The sequence below is a fragment of the Lontra canadensis genome, unplaced genomic scaffold (genome assembly GCF_010015895.1).
Source record: "Lontra canadensis isolate GAN:19392208 unplaced genomic scaffold, GSC_riverotter_1.0 scaffold221, whole genome shotgun sequence".
Taxonomy (NCBI): Eukaryota; Metazoa; Chordata; class Mammalia; order Carnivora; family Mustelidae; genus Lontra; species Lontra canadensis.
Window position 1 is genome coordinate 483,345 of NW_022631215.1, and position 17,166 is coordinate 500,510.

Below are 17,166 nucleotides of genomic sequence, written 5' to 3' on the forward strand. Positions count from 1 at the left end.
TGAAGAAGACACAAAAAGATGGAAGACCATTCCATGCTCTTGGATCGGAAGAATAAACATTGTTAAAATGTCTATACTGCCTAGAACAATCTATACTTTTAATGCCATTCCGATCAAAATTCCACTGGTATTCTTCATAGAGCTGGAGCAAATAATCCAAAAATTTGTATAGAATCAGAAGAGACCCCGAATCGCTAAGGAAATGTTGAAAAACAAAAATAAAACTGGGGGTATCATGTTACCTGATTTCAAGCTTTACTACAAAGCTGTGATCACCAAGACAGCATGGTACTGGCATCAAAACAGACACATAGACCAGTGGAACAGAGTAGAGAGCCCAGATATGGACCCTCAACTCTATGGACAAATAATCTTCGACAAAACAAGAAAAAATATACAGTGGAAAAAAGTCTCTTCAATAAATAGTGCTGGGAAAACTGGACAGCTATATGTAGAAGAATGAAACTCGACCATTCTCTTACACCGTACACAAAGATAAACTCAAAATGGATAAAAGACCTCAACGTGAGACAGGAATCCATCAGAATCCTAGAGGAGAACATAAGCAGTAATCTCTTTGATATCAGCCACAGGAACTTCTTTCAAGATATGTCTCCAAAGGCAAAGGAAACAAAAGCGAAAATGAACTTTTAGGACTTCATCAAAATCAAAAGCTTCTGCGCAGCAAAGGAAACAGTCAAGAAAACAAAGAGGCAACCCACGGAATGGGAGAAGATATCTGCAAATGACAGTACAGACAAAAGGTTGATATCCAGGATCTATAAAGAACTCTTCAAACTCAACACACACAAAACAGATAATCATATAAAAAATTGGGCAGAAGATGTGAACAGACACTTCTCCAATGAAGACATACAAATGGCTATCAGACACATGAAAAAATGTTCATCATCACTAGCCATCAGGGAGATTCAAATTAAAACCACATTGAGATATCACCTTACACCACTTAGAATGGCCAAAATTAGCAAGACAGGAAACAACATGTGTTGGAGAGGATGTGGAGAAACGGGAACCCTCTTACACTGTTGGTGGGAATGCAAGTTGGTGCAGCCTCTTTGGAGAACAGCATGGAGATTAATCAAGAAATTAAAAATAGAGCTTCCCTATGACCCTGTAATTGCACTACTGGGTATTTACCCCAAAGATACAGATGTAGTGAAAAGAAGGGCCATCTGTACCCCAATGTTAATAGCAGCAATGGCCACGGTCGCCAAACTGTGGAAAGATCCAAGATGCCCTTCAACGGACGAATGGATAAGGAAGATATGGTCCATATACACTATGGAGTATTATGCCTCCATCAGAAAGGATGAATACCCAACTTTTGTATCAACATGGATGGGACTGGAAGAGATTATGCTGAGTGAAATAAGTCAAGCAGAGAGAGTCAATTATCATATGGTTTCACTTATTTGTGGAGCATAACAAATAGCATGGAGGACAAGGGGAGTTAAAGAGGAGAAGGGAGTTGGGGGAAATTGGAATGGGCAGTGAACCATGAGAGACTATGGACTCTGAAAAACAATCCGAGGGCTTTGAAGGGGCAGGGGGTGGGAGGTTGGGGGAACCAGGTGGTGGGTATTGGAGAGGGCACGGATTGCATGGAGCACTGGGTGTGGTGCAAAAACAATGAATACTGTTATGCTGAAAATAAAAGGAAAGAAAAGAAAAAGAAAAAGAAGAGATTGAAAGGGGACAGAAAACTTATTTGAATAAAACATAGTTGGAAAGTTTCCTAATCTGGAGAAGGAAAAAGACATCCAGACCCAGGAGACAAAAGGAATTCCCATCAAAATCAAGAAAAGCAGGCCAACACCAAGACATAGTGTAAATAAAAACTTAAAATATAGTGATAAAGAACAGATCTTAAAAACATCAAGAGAAAATAAGTCCCTAACTTCGAAGGCAAGACCGAAAATTCTGGCCACAGATCTCCCAACAGAAACTCAGCAGGCCAAGAGAGAATGACATGATATATTCAAAGTACTGAATGTGAAAAATCTGCAAGGAATACTCTTCAGCAAGGTTCAATTCAGAACAGAAGTAGAGAGAAATAGTTTCCCAAACAAGAAACAAAAGGTGTTGGTAGGGAGGAGGAGGAAGGGGAACCCTGGCGCACTGTTGGTGGAGATGCAAACTGGTGTCACCATTCTAGAAAACAGCATGGAATTTCCTTAAAAAGGTAAAAATAGAACTACTCTAGGATCTAGTGATTATACTACTATGTATTTACCCAAAAGATAAAAAAAATAACAGATTCAAGGACGTACATGCACCCCGATATTTATAGTAACACTATCAACAGTAGCCAAAATATAGAAAGAGGTCATATGTCCAATGACTAATGAATGGGTAAAGCAGATGTGGAATATATACACATACACACAAAATGGAGTATTCCTCAACCATCACTAAGAATAAATTCTTGCCATTTGTAGTGGTGTGGATGGAGCTAGAGAGTATTATGCTAAGTGAAATACATCAGTCTGACAAAGACAAATATCATATGATTTCTCTCATATGTCCAATTTAAGAAACAAAAGGGATTGACTATATGGGAAGGATGAAAGAAAGAGAAGGGGAGAAACAATCTATAAAAGACTCAACTATACAGAACAAATTGAGGGTTGATGGAGGGAGGTGAGTGGGGGATAGGCTCGATGGGTGATGGATTTTAAGGAGGCAGTAGCTGTTATGATCCCTGGGTGTTGTAAATGATGAATCACTGAGTTCTACACCTGAAGCCAATTTTGCACTGTATGTAAACTAAATAAATAAAAATTTGAAGAAAAAAAGAGTTTCCCAGGAAAACAAAGACTAAACCACTAAACCAGCCCTGCAAGAAATATTAACAGGGACTCTCTCAGTGTAAAGGAAAGACTAAAATCGGCAAAGACAAAAGATTAGAGCAAAACTCCATGAACAACAGAAAAACAAGTAAAATAGCAATCAATACATGCATATCAATAAATATTATTTTTCTTTTCCAAGCTGTTACAACTTTATCCATTCATCAGTTGATGAATATTTGGGATCTTTCCATACTTTGGCTAATGTTGGTAATGCTGTTACAAAGATCGGGGTGTATGTATCTCTTTGAATCACTACTTTTGTATCCTTTGGGTAAATACCTGATAGTGCAATTGCTGGGTCATAAGCAATTTTTTTAACTGTTTTTAACTTTTTGAGGAAACTCCATACTCTTTCCCAGAGGGGCTGCACCAGTTTCCTTTACCACTGACATTGTAAGAGGGTTCCCCTTTCTCCATATCCTCACCAACACCTGTTGTTTCCTGTGTTGTACATTTTAGACATTTGGACAGGTGTGAGGTGATCACTCACTTTTGTTTTGATTTGTAGCTCTCTGATCATGAATGATGTTCGGTACATTTTTGTGTGTTTGTTAGCCATCTGTATGTCTTCTTTGGAAAAAAATCTATTGCCCATTTTTTGAGTGGTCATTTATTTTTTGGTTATTGAGTTTTATATAAGTTCTTTATATATTTGGGATACTAAATCTTTATCTGGTATGTCATTTGCAAGTATCTTCTATTCCAATGGGTGCGTTTTATTTCTGTTGATTTTTCCCCTCATTGTACAGAAGTGTTTAGTTGTTGTTGTTGTTGTTTGTTTTTATCTTGATGAAATCACAATACTTTCTTTTTTGCTTTTGTTTCCCTTGCCTCAGGAGACATATCTAGTACTAAGTTGCTATGGTGTACGTCAAAGAGCTTACTGCCTGTGTTCTCCTCTAAGATTTTGATGGTTTCCTGTCTCATATTTAGGTCTTTCATTCATTTTGAATTTTTCTGTGTGCCATAAGAGAGTGTTCTATTTCTATTATTTTGGATGTTGCTGTCCAGTTTTCCCGAAACCATTTGTTGAAAAGATTTTCGTTCAGCTTTTCAGCCATAAAAACAATTAAATCTTTCTGTTTGAAACAATATGGATGGCTCTAGAGAATATAATGTTAAGTAAAATAAGTGAGTCAGGGTAAGACAAATACCAAATGATTTCACTAATATGGAATTTAAGAAACAAAACAAAGAAACAATGGAAACAAAAGCAACAAACCGGGAAATAGTCTCAACTACAGAGAACAAACTGATGGTTACCAGAAGGGAGGTGGGTGGACAAGTGTGAAATAGTTGAAAGGGACTAAGAACACACTTACCTCAATGGGAACTGAGTAAAATGCATAGTTGTTTTTTAAAAATATTTATTTTTTAAATTTCTTTTCAGTGTTATAGAATTCATTGTTTATGCACCACACCCAGTGCTCCATGCAATACATGCCCTCCATCATAACTACCACCTGGCTCACCCAACCTCCTACCCGCCTCCCCTTCAAAATCCTCAATTTGTTTCTCAGAGTCCACCATCTCTCATGGTTCTTCTCCCCCTCCAATCTCCCCTAAATCACTTCTCCTCTCCATCTCCCAATGTCCTCATGTTATTTCTTATGCTCCACAAATAAGTGAAACCATATGAAAATTGGCTCTCTCTGCTTGACTTATTTCACTCAGCATAATCTCTTCCAGTCCCATCCATGTTGATACAAAAGGTGGGTATTCATCCTTTTTGATGGAGGCATTATACTCCATAGTATATATGGACCATATCTTCTTTTTCCATTCATCCATTGAAGGGCATCTTGGCTCTTTCCACAGTTTGGTGACTGTGGCCATTGCTGCTATGATCATTGGTATACAGATGACCCTTCTTTTCTCTACATCTGTATCATTGGGATAAATACCCATTAGTGCAATTTCAGGATCATAGGGAAGCTCTATTTTTAATATCTTAAGGAATCTCCACAGTTTTCCAAAGTGGCTGCACCAACTTGCATTCCCACTAACAGTGTAAGAGGGTTTCCCTTTCTCCATATCCTCTCCAACACATGTTGTTTACTGTCGTGTTGAATTTGACCATCCTAACTGCTGTAAGGTGGTTTCTCAATGTGGTTTTGATTTGAATCTCCCTGATGGCTAGTGATGATGAACATTTTTTATGTGTCTGTTAGCCATTTGTATGCTTTCTTTGGAGAACTGTCTGTTTGAAATGATTATCTGTTTTGTGTGTGTTGAGTTTGAGGAGTTCTTTATAGTTATTGGGTATCAGCCTTCTGTCTGTATTGTCATTTGCAAATATCTCCTTCCCATTCCCTGGGTTGCCTCTTTGTTTTGTTGACTGTTTTCTTTGTTGTGAAGAAGCTTATGATCTTGATGAAGTCCCAAAACTTTATTTTCACTTTTGTTTCCATTGTCTTTTGAGACATGTCTTGAAAGATGTCTCTCTGTGGCTGATGTCAGAGAGATTATTGCCTATGTTCTTCTCTGGAATTTTGATAGATTCCTTCCTCACATTGAGGTCTTTTATCCATTTCGAGTTTATCTTTGTGTATGGTGTAAGAGAATGGTCCAGTTTCCCAGCACCATTGATTGAAGAGACTGTCTTTTTTCCACTGGATATGTTTTCCTGCTTTGTCAAAGATTATTTGACCATAGAGCTGTGGGTCTGTATCTGGGCTCTCTTCTCTATTTCACTGGTCTGTGTCTCTTTTTGTGCCAGTACCATGCTGTCTTAGTGATCACAACTTTTTAGTAAAGCTTGAAATCAGGCAACATGATTTCCCCAGTTCTGTTTTTCTTTTTCAACATTTCCTTAGTAATTTGGGGTCTTTTCTGGTTCCATAGAAATTTTAGGATTGTTTGCTCCAGCTCTTTGAAAAATGCTGGTGGAATTTTGATCAGGATGGCATTGAAAGTATAGATTGTTCTAGGCAGTGTAGACATTTTAACAATGTGTATTCTTCCAATCCATCAGCATGGAATGTTCTTCCATCTTTTTCTGTCTTCTTCAATTTCTTTCATGAGTGTCTGTAGTTCCTTGAGTACAGATCCTTTCCCTCTTTGGTCAGGTTTATTCCTAGGTATGTTATGGTTCTTGGTGCTGTAGTAAATGGAATCGATTCTCTAATTTCCTTTTCTGTATTTTCATTGTTAGTGTATAAGAAAGCAACTGATTTCTGTACACTTGATTTTGTATCCTGCCACATTACTGAATTGCTGTATGAGTTTTAGAAGTTTGGGACTGGAGTTTTTTGGGTTTTCTACATAAAGTATCATGTCGTCTGCAAGGAGAGAGAGTTTGTCTTCATCTTTTCCCATTTGGATACCTTTTTTTTTTTTCTTTTTGTTTTCTGATTGCTATTGTCAGGATTTCTAGTACTATGCTGAACAACAGTGGTGAGAGGGGACAACCTCCTCATGTTCCTGATTTCAAAGGGATGACTATCAGCTTTTCCCCATTGAGAATGATATTCTCTGTGAGTTTTTCATAGATAGATATTAGGAAGTTGAGGAATGTTCCCTCAGTCACTATACTTGGAAGCATTTTAAGCAGGAACTAGTGTCATATCTTGTTAAATGCTTTTTCTGCATCAATTGAGAAGACCATGTGGTTCTTCTCTCTTCTCATTGATTTGTTCTTTTACATTGATTGGTTTGTGAATGTTGAACCACCCTTGCAACCCAGGGATAAATCCCACCTCGTCACAGTGGATAATCTTTTTAATGCATTGTTGGATCCTATTAGCTATGATCTTGTTGAGAATCTTGGCATCCATATCCATCAGGCATATTGGTCACAAATTCTCCCTTTTGGTGGGGTATTTGCCTGGTTTGAGGATCAGGGTAATGCTGGCTTCATAAAAAGTGTCTAGAAGTTTTCTTTCTGCTTCAATTTTTTTTTCAAAGATTTCTTTATTTGAGAGGGAGGGAAAGAAGCAAGCTCCCCCCGCACAGAGCAGGGAGCCCCATGCAGGGCTTGATCCCAGGACTCCAGGATTATGAACTGAGCCAAAGATGGACACTTAACCAACTGAGCCACCCAGGCACCCCAGTTTTCATTTCTGTAAAGAAATAAGAATTTTAAGGTTATAAAATGCCTTATAAAATCTCAGGTTATCAGTAATCTGTTATAATATTTCAATAAGATGAAATTAGTTTGATAATTAACATTAGCCTTATAATGCCTCTAACTATATCTTTAAAATACATGTGGTTGAGGACTCTTTTCCCAGTGGATTTCTGGATTTAACCAAAATGCACATTCTTAAAGTGTTCCAACAGGTTTCTTTTGTGAAGAAATTACTCAGAGTTACTCTTGGGAAAAGTGACGTTAACACCAAAAATCAATTATGTAAACAAAAAAAGTTTTAGTGCCAATGCAGACATTTCTTTTCTCTCTGAATTCCTGTAACTTCTGAAAACTTCTAAGATGTGAGCATATAGGTAATACATAAGAGTAGAAGTAAGTTACCTCAGAATATACCTACCAAAACGTTGAACATTTTGTTGATCTTACAGTTCTCTATTTAAAGATGACAGCAGTTATATGGAGAAAGTAAGATCACAAATTATGCATTTCTTCATGGATAAAGAAAACTAGGCTTAAAAAATATTTAACAATAGGGGGTGCCAGGTGGGTCAGTTCGTTAAGTAGCCCACTCTTTTTTTTTTTTTTTCCAGGAGTAGAATTTAATGATTCATTACTTACATATAACATCCAGTGCTCATTCCATCAAGTGCCCTCCTTATTCCTCATCACCCAGTTACCCCATCTCCCCACACTACTCCCCTACAGCAACCCTAGGTTTGTTCTGTATAGTTAAGAGTGCCTTGTGGCTTGTTTCCCTCTCAGTTTTCATCTTATTTATTTTTCCTTCCCTTCCCCAATATTTAAAAAAAAAAAAACAGAAACAAAACAGATGCTTCAATTTTTTTAAACAGCTTCAGGAGAATAAGCATTATTTCTTCTTTGAAAATTTGGTGGAATTCCCCAGGGAATCCATCAGGTCCTGGGCTCTTGTTTTTTTGGGAGGTTTTTGACCACTACTTCAATCTCGTTACTAGATATTGGTGTATTCAGGTTGTCAGTTTCTTCCTGATTCAGTTTTGGAAGTTTATAGGTTTCCAGGAATGCATCCATTTCATCTAGGTTGCTTAACTTATTGGCATATAACTGTCGAGAATAATTTCTGATGATTGTTTTCTATTTCCTTGGTGTTAGTCGTGATCTCTCCCTTTTCTTTCATGATTTTATTAATTTGGTTCCTCTGTCTTTTCTTTTGGATTAGTTTGGGCAGTGGGTTGTTGACCTTATTGTTTTTTTCTAAAAACCAGCTTCTAGTTTCATTGATGTCTTCTACTGTATCTCTACTTTCTAACTCATTGATTTCTGCTCTAATCTTTATTATTTCCCTTCTTGTGCATGGGGTTGGCTTAATTTGTTGTTGATTTTCCAGTTGTTTAAGGTGTAAAGAAAGGTGGCGTATTCTGGATTTTTTTTCTTTTCTTTTTTCTTTTTTCCTTTCTTTCTTTCTTTTCTCTTTTTTTTTTTTTTTTTTTTGAGTGTGGCTTGGATGGGTATGTATTTCCTCCTTGGGACTGCCTTTGCTGTGTCCCATAGGTTTTGGACTGATGTGTCTTCATTCTCATTGTTTTCCAAGAATTGTTTAAGTTCCTCTTTGATTGCCTGGTTGATCCAAACACTCTTAAGCAGGGTCGTATTTAGCTTCCATGTGTTTGAACTCCTTCCAAACTTTTTCTTGTGTTTGAGTTCCAGTTTCAAAATATTGTGGTCTGAGAATATGCAGGGGATAATCTCAGTCTTTTGGTATCAGTTAAGCCTTGATTTGTGACCCAGTATGTGATCTGTTCTGGAGAATGGTTCATGTGTGCTCAAGATGAATGACTTCTTTTTTGTTTTAGGGTGGAATGTTCTATATATATCTATGAGGTTCATCTAGTCCAATGTGTAATTCAATGCTCTTGTTTCTTTATTGATTTTGTGCTTGGATGATCTATTTATAACTGAGAGTGACATGTTAAGAACCCCTGCTATTAATGTATTCATATCAATATGACTCCTTATCTTCATTAACAGTTGCCTTATGTAGTTGGCTGCTCCTGTATTGGGAGCATAAATATTTACAATTGAATGATCTTTTTTGGTGAATAGACACTTTAAGAATGATGTAGTGTCCTTCTTTATCTCTGACTTCAGTCTTTAGTTTAAAATCTAGCTTATCTTCTAGTTTATCTGTTATGAAAATTGCTACCCCAGCTTTCTTTTGAGGCCAACTGGCACGAAAGATGCTTCTCCATCACTTCATTTTCAGTCTGGATATATCGTGAGGTTCCAAATGGGTCTCTTGTAGACAGCATATGGGTGGATCCTGTAATTTTATCCAGTCTGCAGCTCTATGCCTTTTTAATGGGTGTATTTAGGCCTTTCACGTTGTGAGTGATTATTGAAAAATATGTTTTTATTGACATTGTGTTGCTGTGAATTCCTTGTTTCTATAGATTGTCTGTAAATTTCCGTTCTATGACAGTCTTGGGTTCTTTCTTCTTTTATAAGAAATCCCCTTAATATTTCTTGTAGTGCCAGATTGGTGGTCACATAATCCTTAAACCTCACTGGTCTTGGAAGTTCATTATCTCTCCATCCATTCTGAATGTGAGCCTTGACAGATAAAGTATTCTTTGCTGCATGTTCCTCCCATTATTCCCCTGAATATGTCTTTCCAGCCTTTTATGGTTTGCCAGGTTTCTGTGGACAGGTCTGATGTTATTCTGATGGAGAATTTGTTCAACTATATCTTCTAGTCTTCTCTCTTTCTCCACCCCCTCTGGGATCCCAGTAATTCTGATGTTGAAATGTTTCATGACATCAATCATTGCCTAATTCTGTTTTCATGGCTTCTAAGCTGTTTCTTCCATGCCTCTTTCTGATCTTTTTTCTCTATCATTTTGTCTTCTATCACTAATTCTATCTTCTGCCTTGGTTACCCTAGCCATTAGAGTATTTAGACTAGATTGGATCTCATTATAGTATTTTTAAGTTCTGCCTGATCATCTCTCACTTCTTGCTTAGAGATTCTATGTTGCCACTAATGGTTTTCTCCAACCTAGCCATTGCCTGGATAACTGATACCCTGAACTCACTTTCTGACATGGACTTTATGTTCATATCCAATAGTCCTGATGGAGAGGAAGTCTCTGAATATTTCCTCTGTTGGATGTTCCTCCTCATAGTCATTTTGGTGAGAGGTGGTTGATGGGATGCAGAGCTGAATATATCAACTATGATCCAGTCAAGGTGCACCCGGGAATGCTTTGCAGCAATCAAAAGTCGTCACCAAAAGAAAGAAAAAAGAGAAAAAGAGAGATAGAGGGAAAAGAGAAGATCCAGCCAGAATGAGCCCCGAAAGTAAGATTTATAAGGTATACAAACAAAAATGGACAAACAAACTAAAGTAAATGACAAGAAAAAAAAAAGGAACCCAGCCAAAAGGAACCCCAAGGGTAAGATTTATATAATACCAGACGAAAAGAAATACACAGAAACACTGACAGAAGAAAAAGATGGGAGGGTTTGCATAAATCCTTGATGTGTTCAAAGATGGTTATTTTGATACCTCCTGGATGTATCTTGTTATCTTTGTTAAAGGTGTCAACTTTCCAGAGATAAAGGAAGATTAAAACTTGTTTATATATAGGGGTAGTATTTATTAGGGAAAGAGGATTACCTTGAAGCTTATATTTATATGTATATTAAAAAAAAGAAAAATAGAAAAGAAAAAGAAAAACAGGTTTTTGTATAAAAAAAGTTAAAGTTAAAAGTTCATTATGGAATATGTTGTATTAAACCTCTAGTTGTAATGGTAAGTAGTTAAAGAAAATTAAAAAGAACAAAACTAGAGAGAACAAACAAAAATAAAAATTGTATCTATGTAGGGGGACAAGATGGTGGGGAAGTAGGAGAAGGCGCCTTTTCAACCTGTCCCCTAAAGTGAGCTGATTACCTACCAAAGAACTCTTATCACCCATGAAATCAGCCTGAGATTAGAATTATGCACTTCTGGATCTCTATGGGGGCAGAAGACGCCAGTGGGCAGGTAAAGTGAAGTGGGAATGTCGGACTGATAACGGAAGATAAACAGAAGGGGGAGGGAGCCACCAGAAGCTACCCATTGGAAAGTAATAGCCGAATATGAGAGTGCCCTGCGATTGGGGACCAGTATTACCTTGGAGTCTGGTTGAAAGCACTCAAAAAGAGCAAAGGATTGTGGGGGGAAATTGTGGAATTGGTGTGGTTAGGGACAGTGGCTTAAGTCCCCGGACCCAGGACAGTCACCCCTGGTGCTGAGCCAGAGAGAGTGTGGCGAAGAAGCCAGGTCTTTCCCTGAGCTGCCAGTGTGCCTGAGAGCATCTGGGTGGTGGCTCCCATGAGGGGCAGGGAGTCTCGCCAGCCAGCAGAACCACAGCCTTTTGCATTCTCCATGCACACGACTTGCTACCAGAGTCTGAGTCACGACCCACACCCCTTCCTGAGAGAGGTGCATGAAGGCGCCATCTGGTGCTCTCTTGGACCCGGAGAGTCTGAGCAACCCCCAGCCTGGGCCAGCGGGAAAATCTCAGCATGCTATCACTGCTTGGAACCTCTCTGGTGGTCTGGAGCTGCCCAGACAACCATGGCTATTATGGTTTTGAATACAAGCGGGAATTCCTGTAACCCCAGAGACCATGACTGGGAACGTGCTTTGCCAGGGGCCAAGGGGGAATTTATGTGCTCTGGAGCACCCAGAGGGGAACAGACTGAGGCTTCTCTCTGAGAGGGAGGTCTGGGGGCAGTTTGGTTTCCTCTAAACCTCCAAAAACCATCAAAAGCTGCCAAGGCAAGAGAAAACAAACTTAGAAACAAAGACAAAAACCTCCAGAGAAAAAAAGCCTGAAAAAACGGTTTCCTCAGAGCCCACCCCCTTGATGGGGACAGGAGGACTTAACTCAGGGAACACTGCCTGAAAAACCACGTGGTAGGCCCCTCCCTGAGAAAGCCAACCAAAAAAAAAGAAAAAAAAAAGACAAGAGAACAACCACCACTACTTCATAGATATAACTTGTATTTTTAATTCATTCCCACTATTCTGGTTCATTTTTTTTATAGATAGTTTTTTAACCTATTTATCATCATGGTGAGATGTCCAGTACATCAAATTCCATAGTAACCTTGTAGCCTGAACTTTTTGATACGTATACCTGTTTTTCTTCTGCTTTTCTATTTTTTAAAAATTTTTAAATTTTATTTTAGTTTAGTTTATTCTTTTTTTATGTTTTATAATATTCATATAGTTAAACTTCAAAGTAATCCCCTTTCCCCAATCAACGCTACCTCTATAGTTAAACCAGTTTTTAATCCCCCTTTATCTTAGGAAAGTTGAGTCCTTTAACAAAGATATCAAGATAAACCCAGGAAGAATCAAAATAAACTTCCTCGCCCACACTGAAAATTTATAACCATTCTCCTAACTTTTTCTTCTGCCAGTGTTTCTGTGTATTTGTTTTTGTCCTGGTAGTATATAAATCCTATACTTGGGGTTCTTTTTGACTTGGTTCTTTTTTTTTTTTTTTTTTGGTTTTTATATATTTATTTTTTTTCTCTTGTCATCTACTTTTGTCGGTCTTTTCATTTGTTTGTTTTTGTTTTTATACTTCATAAATATTACCTTGGGGCCCATTTGGGCTGGGACTTCTCTTTTATTTTATCTCTCTCTTTTTTTTCTTTTTTTTTCATTCTTTTTTCTTTCTTTTGGGTGGGGACTCTTGATTGCTCAGAAGTGTTCCAGGGTGCACCTTGCCTGCACCATGGTCAATACATTCAGCTACATCTCTTCAGTCATCTCACACCAAACTGACTAGGAGGAGGAATGCCCAACAGAAGAAAAATTAAGAAGCTGGGCTTTCTGCAACAGAGCCAATGGTTATGGAAATAGACAATATGTTGGAAAGGGAATTCAGGCTAACAATTATCCAGGCAATAGCTAGGTTGGAGAAAGCCATGGATAACAAAATGGAATTGATTAGGGCAGAAGTGAAATCCACCAGGGATGATGTTCACAATGTTCTCAATGAGTTCCAATCTAATCTAAATTCTCTAAAAGCTAGCATAACTGAGACAGAAGATAGAATTAGTGATCTGGATGACAAACTGATAGAAAAAAAAAAAGATCAGGAGGAAGCCTGGAACAAACAGCTTAGAAGCTACGAAAACAGAATTAGGGAAATAAACGACACCATGAAACGTTCCAATGTCAGAATTATTGAATCTCTGAAGGGGAGGAGAAAGAAAGAAAACTAAAAGATATAGTTGAACAAATTCTCCATGAAAAATCTCCCAATCTCACGAATGGAACCAGCATTCGTGTACTAGAGGCCGAACAGTCTCCATCCAAGGTTATAGAATCTAGAAAGACCTCAGGACACCTGATAGTGAAAATGATGAATCATAATTGTAGACAGGAGCTCTTGAAAGCAGCTAGGAGAAAGAAATTTCTTAGGTACAGAGGAAAGCCCATCAGAATAATGCCAGACCTGTCCACAAAAACCTGGCAAGCCAGAAAGGGCTGGCAAGACATATTCAGGGCACTAAATGAGAAGAACATGCAGCCAGGAATACTTTATCCAGCAAGACTGACATTCAAAATGGATGGAGAGATAAAGAGCTTCCAAGACCAGCAAGGTTTAAAAGGTATGTGACCACCAAGCTGACACTGTAGGAAATATTAAGGGGGGTTCTATAAAAGAGGAAAAATCCTAAGAATATCATTGAACAGTAATATATGGAGACAATCTCTAGAAAAAAAGACTTCACAGGTAATACGATGTCAATAAAAACGTCTTTCAATAATCACTCTCATCGTGAATGACCTAAATGCACCCATAAAACGACACAGGGTTGCAGGTTGGATAAAACGACAGGCCCCATCCATATGTTGTCTACAAGTGACCCATTTTGAGCCTAAGGATGCATCCAGACTGAAATTGAAGGGATGGAAAAGCATCTTTCATGCCAATGGGCCTCAAAAGAAGGCTGAGGTAGGGATTCTTATATCAGGTAAATTAGATTTTAAACTAAAGACTGTAGTCAGAGATACAGAAGGACACTACATCATTCTTAAAGGGACTACCCACCAAGAAGATCTAACAATTGTAAATATTTATGGCCCCAATATAGGAGCAGCCAATTACATAAAAGAACTGTTAATCCTGGATACCTTTTATCACTCCTTCTATTTTCAATGACAGCCAGTTGAATATAGTATTATTAGCTGCATATTTTTCTCATTTACTGCTCTGAAAATAACATGCCAGCTCTTTCTGGCCTGCCAGGTCTCTATGGATAGGTCTGCTGCCAATCTAATTTCAAGATTTTCTCTTTATCCTTGAAATTTGTAATCTTCACTACTATATGTCTAGATTTTTACTTATTTTTATTGATTTTGAGAGGTGTTTGTGTCTCCTGGACTTGAATGCTTGCTTCCTTCCCCAGATTAGGGAAGTTTTCAGTCATAATTTGAAATAAACCTTCTGTTTCTTTCTCCTTCTCCTCATCTTCTGGGACCTCTCTTACACAGATATTATTTTGGTCTATGGAATCACTGAGTTCTCTATGTCTCTCTTCATGACCTAATAGTTTTCTTTCTCTCCTTTATTCAGCTTCCTTATTTTCCATCATTTAATCTTCTGTAGCACTGATTCATTATTCTGCCTCATTCATCTCCATTTTTATAGCCTCCATTTGGGTTTCCATCTCAGTAATAACAGTTTAATTCCAGCCTAACCAGATTTTAGTTATTTTACTTCTATAAGAAGGAATTTTCTATTATCTTCTATGCTTTTTTCAAGCTCAGCTAGTATCTTTATGACCATTGTTTTAAATTTTTGTTCAGACATCTTACTTATGTCCATATTGCTTAAATCCCTGGCAGTGAGTGCGACCTCCTGTTCCTTCTTTTGGGGTGAATTTCTCCATTCCATGATTTTGTTCAGAAAAGAAAAAAAAAAGAAAAAAACAAAAAGAATAACAGAAAAAAAGTTAAAACAAACAAAACCAAATTGTTTGTGTGTTTTGGACTGCTTGTTAAAAGAAACTAGATCCCAAAATAGGAAAGGAGAAAATACGTACATATATGTGTGTGTGTGTGTGTATATGTATATGTGTGTGTATGATATACTATAAGGAAATACAAACATAATTATACATATACATAAAATATGGTATATATTTTCACCATGCTATAATGTGTATAATATACATAATGTATATGATAGATAAATACATATTTTATATTTTATGTATATTTAAAATAAAATAGAAAATAAATAAAATATATAAATTATATTAATATAATTTAGGTAAATGTATAATATATATTGTGTATATATAATACAGGTATTACATGATATGTATGTTCATCATGTATATATATATATATATAACTGAAAAATAATAAAATAATTTAAAAATAATACTGAAAGTTTAAAAATTAATATATGCGTGTGTGTGTGTGTGTGTATATATATATATATATATATATATATATATATATGCTGTGTTCCCTAAGTGCTGAAGCTTTGCAGGCCTCTATGATGAGTAAACTTGGTGAGATCCAGTTATTACTGCTGGTCTTCTGGGGAAGAGCCTTTTGTGGTGATTCTCAGTTTAGACTTGCCCTATTGCAAATGTGCCTATACTGAATAGTTGCAGGGCTTGTTTTAAGCAGCTCTGGATTCCACTGTGTGGATCTGTTTTGCTCCCTGAAGGCTTTCAGCACCTGTGAGCAACATGAATATGGTGGCACCCTGGAGCTGCAAGTTCATGCCCCCTACTCTTCAGTGAGCCCCCACAGAAAAGCAGCTAATCACTCTTTTTTCCCTTATTTCCCTCAGAGCTGTTTTTTCACCTGGCCTGTGACTGATTTTTTTTTAATTTCAGGCATGTGGCTGGGGTTCAAAACTCCAAATTTTACAGACTCCTGTGGCACAGACACATGCTGTTCCTTCCCTGTGAAGGAGGGGGAGTCTCACCATGCTTCTGCATTTTGCTGGACCCCTTTCAGGAAAGCAGTTGCACCACCATGCAAAGATTCACAGTTAATGCAACATAGAGCAGAAAGCTTCCACTTAGACTTGCTATTCTTAGCTTGTGTCCCCACTCTTATGCCTGGGTACTCTCTTGCCTGCAGGCACCACCTGTTCTTCTTGCAATACTGGGGGGTCCTGAGACCATGCTGTCACACCTGGGATTCTGCCCCACTTCACCACCTGAGCACCTCATGCCAGGGGAATACCCCATTGTAACATACTTCTAAAAGTTCCAAATTTGCACTCTGCTGCATATAATACTTTGCAGTAGTCTTCTTAAACAGGTTCCCTCCCCTCTGCCATATGTACAGATATATCTCCCTGGATTCAATTTGTGAACCTCCTACTGTCCAAAAAGTGGTCGTTTTCCTACTTGTAGAATTGTAGCATTTCTTTTCTCAGATCTCTGATTGATTTCTCAGGTTTCAGAGTGATTTGATAGCTATCTAGCTGTACTGGAGGGATCAGACAAACTTAGGGTCCCCTACTCCTCTGCCATCTTAACTCCTCTCCCTCAAGAATAGTGTTTTTTGAGCCTTAAACAAAATGAAAATCATGTAACTATACTAACTTGGGAAAAAAAGAGAAATCTTCAAAGATAAAACTATAAATTAAAAAGGAGACATTACAACTATCAACACAGTAATATAAAGACACTAAGTATAAGAAATTAAAACTATAAGCTAATATTCCTGATGAATATAAATGCAAATAATCTCAACAAAATATTTACAAGCCAAATTCATACACACATACACCATGATTTATCTGGACTTATCCCTGGTATTCAAGCATGTTTTCAACATATGCAGATAAATTAGTGTGATACATCATGAAATGAAAGATAAGTGTACAGAATTATCTGAATAGTTATGGAATACATATTTAACAATATTCAATGCACTTTCATGATAAAAAATATGAACAACTAGGGATACAATGAAATTACCTCAACATTATAAAGGTTATATATCACAAGACAAAAACTAACATAGTAATCATTAGTGATAAACTAAAATCTCTTTGTCTAAAATCAGGAAGAAAACAAGGGTATCCATTTTTTTCACTTGTATCTTACATAGTTTTGGAAGATCTTGACAGAGATGTTAGGCAAGCTTACAAAAAGATGTCCAAATTGATCTGTTCACAG

General features: G+C 37.4%; 1 pseudogene; it reads left to right on the top strand.

Annotated features, from left to right (window-relative positions):
* The window catches only part of LOC116862108, a 49,102-nt pseudogene that overhangs the window by 30,618 nt on the left and 1,318 nt on the right, over positions 1-17,166 (top strand).